This window comes from Schistocerca gregaria, unplaced genomic scaffold, assembly GCF_023897955.1.
Source record: "Schistocerca gregaria isolate iqSchGreg1 unplaced genomic scaffold, iqSchGreg1.2 ptg000178l, whole genome shotgun sequence".
Taxonomy (NCBI): Eukaryota; Metazoa; Arthropoda; class Insecta; order Orthoptera; family Acrididae; genus Schistocerca; species Schistocerca gregaria.
Window position 1 is genome coordinate 6,665,305 of NW_026061728.1, and position 14,512 is coordinate 6,679,816.

Sequence of the window (14,512 nt, forward strand, 5' to 3'; positions counted from 1 at the left end):
GACCGCGAGAGGCTCTGAGTTATGTGAGAAATACATCTATAAAATGTAATTCATGCTGCCTCGTCCCACTTTATGCTGTGCCGCTTTGGCAAATGCTTTATCTGCGCCATTCGCCTTAATCACATCTGAGAGTAATTCTTAAAAAAACGCCTGTCGCTAATTGTTCGTCATCACAGATACTGTTTGCTATACGGCCACGACGCGCAACTGATTTCCAAAATTCATCTTTCTCCGGTGAGCATGGAACTTCCGATGCCTGGTTTATTAGAGCAGTGCTCTACCACTGAGCTAAAGAGGCGCAGCCTAGTGGTACTCTTGGGTACTTCGTCCTTACGGTCGTCTGCATCATCAGACTTCAGCTGACAACACTTCATATTACCGGCTAATATTTGCAGCTATGGCGACCCTTTACTGCTTGGCTACACATCTGACACGTAACCGATGTGCTCTCGAAACTACAACACTTGCATTTCAGAACATGTCTTCCACACATGTCTACAAAATCACCCTCACATTCAAATACAGTTTCCTTGTGACTGACAGAGACGTAGGCAAAGTTTAAAGTTGCTATTTCCATTACATCTCGTTAATCAGAAAAACGGTAATTTACATCTGCAGCGGAACAAAATTCCTTTCCGCCCAGCGTGTGGCTCGAACCCACGACCCTAGGATTAAGAGTCTGACGCTCTACCGACTGAGCTAGCCGGCTACTTCTGTGAATACCTGCCAGATAGCACGTCACACAGTACTCGTTTTGTTGGGTGGTCCCATACGGAATCTCTCCATGCTGCCTAATGTTTTCCTAACGTCACAATCGTCACGTACATCACTTTTATGTCATAATCATTTCTGAGAGGTAAAGAAATTGCATGACAGCATGCAGAGCTAGTGGCGTCAAAATTAACACACATACTTTATGTGACTCAAAAGCCGAACGAGTTACTTTCCGTCGTTGTTTTAGATGTGCAAGTGCCAGTCAAAACTCGCGGTGTCGGCACTCTGCTGACCATTTCGCTAGTTAACACCGGTCTTGTTGTGTGTGTTTCAAGCTCAAGAGCAATTTCCAAGCAAAAAATGGTCAACAGCAACATTCAGACCGTTTCGTACTGCTCAATTGCTACATTAAAACGGTATGTTTCTTTTTCAGAACTGGAAAAAAACGAGCGTGACAACATTCGAACCTGTAATCATCAGATCCGAAGTCCGACGCCTTATCCATTACGCCACATGGTCACTGACGACCAACTATGTCATGTATACGACTCACCTCGAAACGCTCACACCCCTGAGGATTTGTGTTTTCGTTCTACACAGCCGCTGCCCCTTGCTCTTTCCCACCCATTCGTTACATTCAACCTCTTACGAGACCGACCAAATATAGACTGAGAAACAAGACCACACACTTTGTGCATTCGGAATCGAAGGCAGGGCGTCCCTCGCCGCATTTGCTACGACAGCCATTTGCTACTTCTGCAGAAGCGGCGACGACGACGACGACGACGACGACGACGACGACGACGACGACCGCGAGAGGCTCTGAGATATGTGAGAAATACATCTATAAAATGTAAATCAGACTGCCTCGTCCCACTTTATGCTGTACCGCTTTGGCAAATGCTTTATCTGTGCCATTCGCCTTAATCACATCTGAGAGTAATTCTTAAAAAAACGCCTGTCGCTAATTGTTCGTCATCACAGATACTGTTTGCTATACGGCCACGACAAGCAACTGATTTCCAAAATTCATCTTTCTCCTGTGAGCATGGAACTTACGATGCCTGCTTTATTAGAGCAGTGCTCTACCACTGAGCTAAAGAGGCGCGGCCTAGTGGTACTCTTGGGTACTTCGTCCTTACGGTCGTCTGCATCATCAGACTTCAGCTGACAACACTTCATATTACCGGCTAATATTTGCAGCTTTGGCGACCCATTACTGCTTGGCTACACATCTGACACGTAACCGATGTGCTCTCCAAACAACAACACTTGCATTTCAGAACATGTCTTCCACACACGTCTACAAAATCACCTTCACATTCAGATACAGTTTCCTTGTGACTGACAGAGACGTAGGCAAAGTTTAAAGTTGCTATTTCCATTACATCTCGTTAATCAGAAACACGGTAATTTACATCTGCAGCGGTACAAAATTCCGTTCCGCCCAGCGTGTGGCTCGAACCCACGACCCTAGGATTAAGAGTCTGACGCTCTACCGACCGAGCTAGCCGGCTACCTCGTTGAATACCTGCCGGATAGCACGTCACACAGTACTCGTTTGGTTGGGTGGTCCCATACAGAATCTCTCCATGCTGCCTAATGTTTTCCTAACGTCACATTCGTCACGTACTTCACTTTTATGTCATAATCATTTCTGAGAGGTAAAGAAATTGCATGACAGCATGCAGAGCTAGTGGCGTCAAAATTAACACACATACTTTATGTGACTCAAAAGCCGAACGAGTTACTTTCCGTCGTTGTTTTAGATGTGCAAGTGCCAGTCAAAACTCGCGGTGTCGGCACTCTGCTGACCATTTCGCCAGTTAACACCGGTCTTGTTGTGTGTGTTTCAAGCCCAAGAGCATTTCCAAGCAAAAAATGGTCAACAGCAACATTCAGACCGTTTCGTACTGCTCAATTGCTACATTAAAACGGTATGTTTCTTTTTCAGAACTGGAAAAAAAAAAACGAGCGTGACAACATTCGAAATTGTAATTATCAGATCCGAAGTCCGACGCCTTATCCATTAGGCCACATGGTCACTGACGACCAGCTATGTCATGTTTACGACTCATCTCGAAACGCTCACACCCCTGAGGATTTGTGTTTTCGTTCTACACAGCCGCTGCCCCTTGCTCTTTCCCACCCATTCGTTACATTCAACCTCATACGAGACCGACCAAATATAGACTGAGAAACAAGACCACACACTTTGTGCATTCGGAATCGAAGGCAGGGCGTCCCTCGCCGCATTTGCTACGATGGCCATTTGCTACTTCTGCAGAAGCGGCAACGGCAACGACGACGACGACGACGACGACGACGACGACGACCGCGAGAGGCTCTGAGTTATGTGAGAAATACATCTATAAAATGTAATTCATGCTGCCTCGTCCCACTTTATGCTGTACCGCTTTGGCAAATGCTTTATCTGCGCCATTCGCCTTAATCACATCTGAGAGTAATTCTTAAAAAAACGCCTGTCGCTAATTGTTCGTCATCACAGATACTGTTTGCTATACGGCCACGACGCGCAACTGATTTCCAAAATTCATCTTTCTCCTGTGAGCATGGAACTTCCGATGCCTGGTTTATTAGAGCAGTGCTCTACCACTGAGCTAAAGAGGCGCGGCCTAGCGGTACGCTTGGGTACTTCGTCCTTACGGTGGTCTGCATCATCAGGCTTCAGCTGACAAAATTTCATATTACCGGCTAATATTTGCAGCTATGGCGACCCATTACTGCTTGGCTACACATCTGACACGTAACCGATGAGCTCTCCAAACAACAACACTTGCATTTCAGAACATGTCTTCCACACATGTCTACAAAATCACCTTCACATTCAAATACAGTTTCCTTGTGACTGACAGAGACGTAGGCAAAGTTTAAAGTTGCTATTTCCATTACATCTCGTTAATCAGAAAAACGGTAATTTACATCTGCAGCGGAACAAAATTCCGTTCCGCCCAGCGTGTGGCTCGATCCGACGTCCCTAGGATTAAGAGTCTGACGCTCTACCGACTGAGCTAGCCGGCTACCTCGGTGAATACCTGCCGGATAGCACGTCACACCGTACTCGTTTGGGTTGGGTGGTCCCATACAGAATCTCTCCATGCTGCCTAATGTTTTCCTAACGTCACACTCGTCACGTACTTCACTTTTATGTCATAATCATTTCTGAGAGGTAAAGAAATTGCATGACAACATGCAGAGCTAGTGGCGTCAAAATTAACACACATACTTTATGTGTCTCAAAAGCCGAACGAGTTACTTTCCGACGTAGTTTTAGATGTGCAAGTGCCAGTCAAAACTCGCGGTGTCGGCACTCTGCTGACCATTTCGCTAGTTAACACCGGTCTTGTTGTGTGTGTTTCAAGCTCAAGAGCATTTCCAAGCAAAAAATGGTCAACAGCAACATTCAGACCGTTTCGTACTGCTCAATTGCTACATTAAAACGGTATGTTTCTTTTTCAGAACTGGAAAAAAAAGGGCCGTGACAACATTCGAACCTGTAATCATCAGATCCGAAGTCCGACGCCTTATCCATTAGGCCACATGGTCACTGACATCCAGCTACGTCATGTATACGACTCATCTCGAAACGCTCACACCCCTGAGGATTTGTGTTTTCGTTCTACACAGCCGCTGCCCCTTGGTCTTTCCCACCCATTCGTTACATTCAACCTCTTACGAGACCGACCAAATATAAACTGAGAAACAAGACCACACACTTTGTGCATTCGGAATCGAAGGCAGGGCGTCCCTCGCCGCATTTGCTACGATAGCCATTTGCTACTTTTGCAGAAGCGGCGGCGGCGGCGGCGACGACTACGACGACGACGACCGCGAGAGGCTCTGAGATATGCGAGAAGTACATCTATAAAATGTAATTCAGACTGCCTCGTCCCACGTTATGCTGTACCGCTTTGGCAAATGCTTTATCTGCGCCATTCGCCTTAATCACATCTGAGAGTAATTCTCAAAAAAACGCCTGTCGCTAATTGTTCGTCATCACAGATACTGTTTGCTATAAGGCCACGACGCGCAACTGATTTCCAAAATTGATCTTTCTCCTGTAAGGATGGAACTTCCGATGCCTGGTTTATTAGAGCAGTGCTCTACCACTGAGCTAAAGAGGCGCGGCCTAGTGGTACTCTTGGGTACTTCGTCCTTACGGTCGTCTCATCATCAGACTTCAGCTGACAACACTTCATATTACCGGCTAATATTTGCAGCTGTGGCGACCCATTACTGCTTGGCTACACATCTGACACGTAACCGATGTGTTCTCCAAACAACAACACTTGCATTTCAGAACATGTCTTCCACACATGTCTACAAAATCACCTTCACATTCAAATACAGTTTCCTTGTGAGTGACAGATACGTAGGCAAAGTTTAAAGTTGCTATTTCCATTACATCTCGTTAATCAGAAAAACGGTAATTTACATCTGCAGCGGAACAAAATTCCGCTCCGCCCAGCGTGTGGCTCAAACCGACGATCCTAGGATTAAGAGTCTGACGCTCTACCGACTGAGCTAGCCGGCTACTTCGTTGAATACCTGCCGGATAGCCCGTCACACAGTACTCGTTTTGTTGGGTGGTCCCATACAGAATCTCTCCATGCTGCCTAATGTTTTCCTAACGTCACACTCGTCACGTACTTCACTTTTATGTCATAATCATTTCTGAGAGGTAAAGAAATTGCATGACAGCATGCAGAGCTAGTGGCGTCAAAATTAACACACATACTTTATGTGACTCAAAAGCCGAACGAGTTACTTTCCGTCGTTGTTTTAGATGTGCAAGTGCCAGTCAAATCTCGCGGTGTCGGCACTCTGCTGACCATTTCGCTAGTTAACACCGGTCTTGTTGTGTGTGTTTCAAGCTCAAGAGCATTTCCAAGCAAAAAATGGTCAAATGCAACATTCAGACCGTTTCGTACTGCTCAATTGCTACATTAAAACGGTATGTTTCTTTTTCAGAACTGGAAAAAAAACGAGCGTGACAACACTCGAACCAGTTATCATCAGATCCAAAGCCCGACGCCTTATCCATTAGGCCACACGGTCACTGACAACCAACTATGTCATGTATACGACACATCTCGAAACGCTCACACCCCTGAGGATTTGTGTTTTCGTTCTACACAGCCGCTGCCCCTTGCTCTTTCCCACCCATTCGTTACATTCAACCTCTTACGAGACCGACCAAATATAGACTGAGAAACAAGACCACACACTTTGTGCATTCGGAATCGAAGGCAGGGCGTCCCTCGCCGCATTTGCTACGATAGCCATTTGCTACTTCTGCAGAAGCGGAGGCGGCGGCGGCGACGACGACGACGACGACGACGACGACGACCGCGAGAGGCTCTGAGATATGTGAGAAATACATCTATAAAATGTAATTCAGACTGCCTCGTCCCACTTTATGCTGTACCGCTTTGGCAAATGCTTTATCTGTGCCATTCGCCTTAATCACATCTGAGAGTAATTCTTAAAAAAACGCCTGTCGCTAATTGTTCGTCATCACAGATACTGTTTGCTATACGGCCACGACGCGCAACTGATTTCCAAAATTCATCTTTCTCCTGTGAGGATGGAACTTCCGATGCCTGGTTTATTAGAGCAGTGCTCTACCACTGAGCTAAGGAGGCGCAGCCTAGCGATACTCTTGGATTCTTCGTCCTTACGTTCGTCTGCATCATCAGACTTCAGCTGACAACACTTCATATTACCGGCTAATATTTGCAGCTATGGCGACCCATTACTGCTTGGCTACACATCTGACACGTAACCGATGTGCTCTCCAAACAACAACACTTGCATTTCAGAACATGTCTTCCACACATGTCTACAAAATCACCTTCACATTCAAATACAGTTTCCTTGTGACTGACAGAGACGTAGGCAAAGTTTAAAGTTGCTATTTCCATTACATCTCGTTAATCTGAAAAACGGTAATTTACATCTGCAGCGGAACAAAATTCCGTTCCGACCAGCGTGTGGCTCGATCCCACGATCCTAGGATTAAGAGTCTGACGCTCTACCGACTGAGCTAGCCGGCTACCTCGTTGAATACCTGCCGGATAGCACGTCACACAGTACTTGTTTGGTTGGGTGGTCCCATACAGAATCTCTCCATGCTGCCTAATGTTTTCCTAACGTCACACTCGTCACGTACTTCACTTTTATGTCATAATCATTTCTGAGAGGTAAAGAAATTGCATGACAGCATGCAGAGCTAGTGGCGTCAAAATTAACACACATACTTTATGTGACTCAAAAGCCGAACGAGTTACTTTCCATCGTTGTTTTAGATGTGCAAGTGCCAGTCAAATCTCGCGGTGTCGGCACTCTGCTGACCATTTCGCTAGTTAACACCGGTCTTGTTGTGTGTGTTTCAAGCTCAAGAGCATTTCCAAGCAAAAAATGGTCAACAGCAACATTCAGACGGTTTCGTACTGTTCAATTGCTACATTAAAACGGTATGTTTCTTTTTCAGAACTGGAAAAAAAACGAGCGTGACAACATTCGAACCAGTTATCATCAGATCCAAAGCCCGACGCCTTATCCATTAGGCCACACGGTCACTGACAACCAACTATGTCATGTATACGACTCATCTCAAAACGCTCACACCCCTGAGGATTTGTGTTTTCGTTCTACACAGCCGCTGCCCCTTGCTCTTTCCCACCCATTCGTTACATTCAACCTCTTACGAGACCGACCAAATATAGACTGAGAAACAAGACCACACACTTTGTGCATTCGGAATCGAAGGCAGGGCGTCCCTCGCCGCATTTGCTACGATAGCCATTTGCTACTTCTGCAGAAGCGGAGGCGGCGGCGGCGACGACGACGACGACGACGACGACGACGACCGCGAGAGGCTCTGAGATATGTGAGAAATACATCTATAAAATGTAATTCAGACTGCCTCGTCCCACTTTATGCTGTACCGCTTTGGCAAATGCTTTATCTGTGCCATTCGCCTTAATCACATCTGAGAGTAATTCTTAAAAAGACGCCTGTCGCTAATTGTTCGTCATCACAGATACTGTTTGCTATACGGCCACGACGCGCAACTGATTTCCAAAATTCATCTTTCTCCTGTGAGGATGGAACTTCCGATGCCTGGTTTATTAGAGCAGTGCTCTACCACTGAGCTAAGGAGGCGCGGCCTAGCGGTACTCTTGGATACTTCGTCCTTACGTTCGTGTGCATCATCAGACTTCAGCTGACAACACTTCATATTACCGGCTAATATTTGCAGCTATGGCGACCCATTACTGCTTGGCTACACATCTGACACGTAACCGACGTGCTCTCCAAACAACAACACTTGCATTTCAGAACATGTCTTCCACACATGTCTACAAAATCACCTTCACATTCAAATACAGTTTCCTTGTGACTGACAGAGACGTAGGCAAAGTTTAAAGTTGCTATTTCCATTACATCTCGTTAATCTGAAAAACGGTAATTTACATCTGCAGCGGAACAAAATTCCGTTCCGACCAGCGTGTGGCTCGATCCCACGATCCTAGGATTAAGAGTCTGACGCTCTACCGACTGAGCTAGCCGGCTACCTCGTTGAGTACCTGCCGGATAGCACGTCACACAGTACTCGTTTGGTTGGGTGGTCCCATACAGAATCTCTCCATGCTGCCTAATGTTTTCCTAACGTCACACTCGTCACGTACTTCACTTTTATGTCATAATCATTTCTGAGAGGTAAAGAAATTGCATGACAGCATGCAGAGCTAGTGGCGTCAAAATTAACACACATACTTTATGTGACTCAAAAGCCGAACGAGTTACTTTCCGTCGTTGTTTTAGATGTGCAAGTGCCAGTCAAATCTCGCGGTGTCGGCACTCTGCTGACCATTTCGCTAGTTAACACCGGTCTTGTTGTGTGTGTTTCAAGCTCAAGAGCATTTCCAAGCAAAAAATGGTCAACAGCAACATTCAGACCGTTTCGTACTGCTCAATTGCTACATTAAAACGGTATGTTTCTTTTTCAGAACTGGAAAAAAAAGGGCCGTGACAACATTCGAACCTGTAATCATCAGATCCGAAGTCCGACGCCTTATCCATTAGGCCACATGGTCACTGACATCCAGCTACGTCATGTATACGACTCATCTCGAAACGCTCACACCCCTGAGGATTTGTGTTTTCGTTCTACACAGCCGCTGCCCCTTGGTCTTTCCCACCCATTCGTTACATTCAACCTCTTACGAGACCGACCAAATATAAACTGAGAAACAAGACCACACACTTTGTGCATTCGGAATCGAAGGCAGGGCGTCCCTCGCCGCATTTGCTACGATAGCCATTTGCTACTTTTGCAGAAGCGGCGGCGGCGGCGGCGACGACTACGACGACGACGACCGCGAGAGGCTCTGAGATATGCGAGAAGTACATCTATAAAATGTAATTCAGACTGCCTCGTCCCACGTTATGCTGTACCGCTTTGGCAAATGCTTTATCTGCGCCATTCGCCTTAATCACATCTGAGAGTAATTCTCAAAAAAACGCCTGTCGCTAATTGTTCGTCATCACAGATACTGTTTGCTATAAGGCCACGACGCGCAACTGATTTCCAAAATTCATCTTTCTCCTGTAAGGATGGAACTTCCGATGCCTGGTTTATTAGAGCAGTGCTCTACCACTGAGCTAAAGAGGCGCGGCCTAGTGGTACTCTTGGGTACTTCGTCCTTACGGTCGTCTCATCATCAGACTTCAGCTGACAACACTTCATATTACCGGCTAATATTTGCAGCTGTGGCGACCCATTACTGCTTGGCTACACATCTGACACGTAACCGATGTGCTCTCCAAACAACAACACTTGCATTTCAGAACATGTCTTCCACACATGTCTACAAAATCACCTTCACATTCAAATACAGTTTCCTTGTGAGTGACAGATACGTAGGCAAAGTTTAAAGTTGCTATTTCCATTACATCTCGTTAATCAGAAAAACGGTAATTTACATCTGCAGCGGAACAAAATTCCGCTCCGCCCAGCGTGTGGCTCAAACCGACGATCCTAGGATTAAGAGTCTGACGCTCTACCGACTGAGCTAGCCGGCTACTTCGTTGAATACCTGCCGGATAGCACGTCACACAGTACTCGTTTTGTTGGGTGGTCCCATACAGAATCTCTCCATGCTGCCTAATGTTTTCCTAACGTCACACTCGTCACGTACTTCACTTTTATGTCATAATCATTTCTGAGAGGTAAAGAAATTGCATGACAGCATGCAGAGCTAGTGGCGTCAAAATTAACACACATACTTTATGTGACTCAAAAGCCGAACGAGTTACTTTCCGTCGTTGTTTTAGATGTGCAAGTGCCAGTCAAATCTCGCGGTGTCGGCACTCTGCTGACCATTTCGCTAGTTAACACCGGTCTTGTTGTGTGTGTTTCAAGCTCAAGAGCATTTCCAAGCAAAAAATGGTCAAATGCAACATTCAGACCGTTTCGTACTGCTCAATTGCTACATTAAAACGGTATGTTTCTTTTTCAGAACTGGAAAAAAAACGAGCGTGACAACACTCGAACCAGTTATCATCAGATCCAAAGCCCGACGCCTTATCCATTAGGCCACACGGTCACTGACAACCAACTATGTCATGTATACGACACATCTCGAAACGCTCACACCCCTGAGGATTTGTGTTTTCGTTCTACACAGCCGCTGCCCCTTGCTCTTTCCCACCCATTCGTTACATTCAACCTCTTACGAGACCGACCAAATATAGACTGAGAAACAAGACCACACACTTTGTGCATTCGGAATCGAAGGCAGGGCGTCCCTCGCCGCATTTGCTACGATAGCCATTTGCTACTTCTGCAGAAGCGGAGGCGGCGGCGGCGACGACGACGACGACGACGACGACGACGACGACCGCGAGAGGCTCTGAGATATGTGAGAAATACATCTATAAAATGTAATTCAGACTGCCTCGTCCCACTTTATGCTGTACCGCTTTGGCAAATGCTTTATCTGTGCCATTCGCCTTAATCACATCTGAGAGTAATTCTTAAAAAAACGCCTGTCGCTAATTGTTCGTCATCACAGATACTGTTTGCTATACGGCCACGACGCGCAACTGATTTCCAAAATTCATCTTTCTCCTGTGAGGATGGAACTTCCGATGCCTGGTTTATTAGAGCAGTGCTCTACCACTGAGCTAAGGAGGCGCGGCCTAGCGGTACTCTTGGATACTTCGTCCTTACGGTCGTCTGCATCATCAGACTTCAGCTGACAACACTTCATATTACCGGCTAATATTTGCAGCTATGGCGACCCATTACTGCTTGGCTACACATCTGACACGTAACCGATGTGCTCTCCAAACAACAACACTTGCATTTCAGAACATGTCTTCCACACATGTCTACAAAATCACCTTCACATTCAAATACAGTTTCCTTGTGACTGACAGAGACGTAGGCAAAGTTTAAAGTTGCTATTTCCATTACATCTCGTTAATCTGAAAAACGGTAATTTACATCTGCAGCGGAACAAAATTCCGTTCCGACCAGCGTGTGGCTCGAACCCACGATCCTAGGATTAAGAGTCTGACGCTCTACCGACTGAGCTAGCCGGCTACCTCGTTGAATACCTGCCGGATAGCACGTCACACAGTACTCGTTTGGTTGGGTGGTCCCATACAGAATCTCTCCATGCTGCCTAATGTTTTCCTAACGTCACACTCGTCACGTACTTCACTTTTATGTCATAATCATTTCTGAGAGGTAAAGAAATTGCATGACAGCATGCAGAGCTAGTGGCGTCAAAATTAACACACATACTTTATGTGACTCAAAAGCCGAACGAGTTACTTTCCGTCGTTGTTTTAGATGTGCAAGTGCCAGTCAAATCTCGCGGTGTCGGCACTCTGCTGACCATTTCGCTAGTTAACACCGGTCTTGTTGTGTGTGTTTCAAGCTCAAGAGCATTTCCAAGCAAAAAATGGTCAACAGCAACATTCAGACGGTTTCGTACTGCTCAATTGCTACATTAAAACGGTATGTTTCTTTTTCAGAACTGGAAAAAAAAGGGCCGTGACAACATTCGAACCTGTAATCATCAGATCCGAAGTCCGACGCCTTATCCATTAGGCCACATGGTCACTGACATCCAGCTACGTCATGTATACGACTCATCTCGAAACGCTCACACCCCTGAGGATTTGTGTTTTCGTTCTACACAGCCGCTGCCCCTTGCTCTTTCCCACCCATTCGTTACATTCAACCTCTTACGAGACCGACCAAATATAAACTGAGAAACAAGACCACACACTTTGTGCATTCGGAATCGAAGGCAGGGCGTCCCTCGCCGCATTTGCTACGATAGCCATTTGCTACTTTTGCAGAAGCGGCGGCGGCGGCGGCGACGACTACGACGACCGTGAGAGGCTCTGAGATATGCGAGAAATACATCTATAAAATGTAATTCAGACTGCCTCGTCCCACGTTATGCTGTACCGCTTTGGCAAATGCTTTATCTGCGCCATTCGCCTTAATCACATCTGAGAGTAATTCTCAAAAAAACGCCTGTCGCTAATTGTTCGTCATCACAGATACTGTTTGCTATACGGCCACGACGCGCAACTGATTTCCAAAATTCATCTTTCTCCTGTAAGGATGGAACTTCCGATGCCTGGTTTATTAGAGCAGTGCTCTACCACTGAGCTAAAGAGGCGCGGCCTAGTGGTACTCTTGGGTACTTCGTCCTTACGGTCGTCTCATCATCAGACTTCAGCTGACAACACTTCATATTACCGGCTAATATTTGCAGCTGTGGCGACCCATTACTGCTTGGCTACACATCTGACACGTAACCGATGTGCTCTCCAAACAACAACACTTGCATTTCAGAACATGTCTTCCACACATGTCTACAAAATCACCTTCACATTCAAATACAGTTTCCTTGTGACTGACAGATACGTAGGCAAAGTTTAAAGTTGCTATTTCCATTACATCTCGTTAATCAGAAAAACGGTAATTTACATCTGCAGCGGAACAAAATTCCGATCCGCCCAGCGTGTGGCTCGAACCCACGATCCTAGGATTAAGAGTCTGACGCTCTACCGACTGAGCTAGCCGGCTACTTCGTTGAATACCTGCCGGATAGCACGTCACACAGTACTCGTTTTGTTGGGTGGTCCCATACAGAATCTCTCCATGCTGCCTAATGTTTTCCTAACGTCACACTCGTCACGTACTTCACTTTTTTGTCATAATCATTTCTGAGAGGTAAAGAAATTGCATGACAGCATGCAGAGCTAGTGGCGTCAAAATTAACACACATACTTTATGTGACTCAAAAGCCGAACGAGTTACTTTCCGTCGTTGTTTTAGATGTGCAAGTGCCAGTCAAATCTCGCGGTGTCGGCACTCTGCTGACCATTTCGCTAGTTAACACCGGTCTTGTTGTGTGTGTTTCAAGCTCAAGAGCATTTCCAAGCAAAAAATGGTCAAATGCAACATTCAGACCGTTTCGTACCGCTCAATTGCTACATTAAAACGGTATGTTTCTTTTTCAGAACTGGAAAAAAAAGGGCCGTGACAACATTCGAACCTGTAATCATCAGATCCGAAGTCTGAAGCCTTATCCATTAGGCCACATGGTCACTGACGGCCAGCTACGTCATGTATACGACTCATCTCGAAACGCTCACACCCCTGAGGATTTGTGTTTTCGTTCTACACAGCCGCTGCCCCTTGGTCTTTCCCACCCATTCGTTACATTCAACCTCTTACGAGACCGACCAAATATAAACTGAGAAACAAGACCACACACTTTGTGCATTCGGAATCGAAGGCAGGGCGTCCCTCGCCGCATTTGCTACGACAGCCATTTGCTACTTCTGCAGAAACGGCGGCGGCGACGACGACGACGACGACGACGACGACGACGACGACGACCGCGAGAGGCTCTGAGATATGTGAGAAACACATCTATAAAATGTAAATCAGACTGCCTCGTCCCACTTTATGCTGTACCGCTTTGGCAAATGCTTTATCTGTGCCATTCGCCTTAATCACATCTGAGAGTAATTCTTAAAAAAACGCCTGTCGCTAATTGTTCGTCATCACAGATACTGTTTGCTATACGGCCACGACGCGCAACTGATTTCCAAAATTCATCTTTCTCCTGTGAGCATGGAACTTACGATGCCTGGTTTATTAGAGCAGTGCTCTACCACTGAGCTAAAGAGGCGCGGCCTAGTGGTACTCTTGGGTACTTCGTCCTTACGGTCGTCTGCATCATCAGACTTCAGCTGACAACACTTCATATTACCGGCTTATATATGCAGCTATGGCGACCCATTACTGCTTGGCTACACATCTGACACGTAACCGATGTGCTCTCCAAACAACAACACTTGCATTTCAGAACATGTCTTCCACACATGTCTACAAAATCACCTTCACATTCAAATACAATATCCTTGTGACTGACAGAGACGTAGGCAAAGTTTAAAGTTGCTATTTCCATTACATCTCGTTAATCAGAAAAACGGTAATTTACATCTGCAGCGGAACAAAATTCCGTTCCGCCCAGCGTGTGGCTCGAACCCACGACCCTAGGATTAAGAGTCTGACGGTCTACCGACTGAGCTAGCCGGCTACCTCGGTGAATACCTGCCAGATAGCACGTCACACAGTACTCGTTTGGGTTGGGTGGTCCCATACAGAATCTCTCCATGCTGCCTAATGTTTTCCTAACGTCACACTCGGCACGTACTTCACTTTTATGTC

The 14,512-nt window shown here is 46.2% G+C and overlaps 2 non-coding genes across 2 annotated transcripts; both read right to left on the reverse strand.

Annotated features, from left to right (window-relative positions):
• Window positions 1-636: 636 nt before the first annotated feature.
• On the reverse strand, window positions 637-709 carry Trnak-cuu (transfer RNA lysine (anticodon CUU)). Its single transcript has one exon. It is a non-coding gene; the product is annotated as a tRNA-Lys (tRNA).
• Window positions 710-11,277: 10,568 nt separating this feature from the next.
• On the reverse strand, window positions 11,278-11,350 carry Trnak-cuu (transfer RNA lysine (anticodon CUU)). Its single transcript has one exon. It is a non-coding gene; the product is annotated as a tRNA-Lys (tRNA).
• Window positions 11,351-14,512: the final 3,162 nt, after the last annotated feature.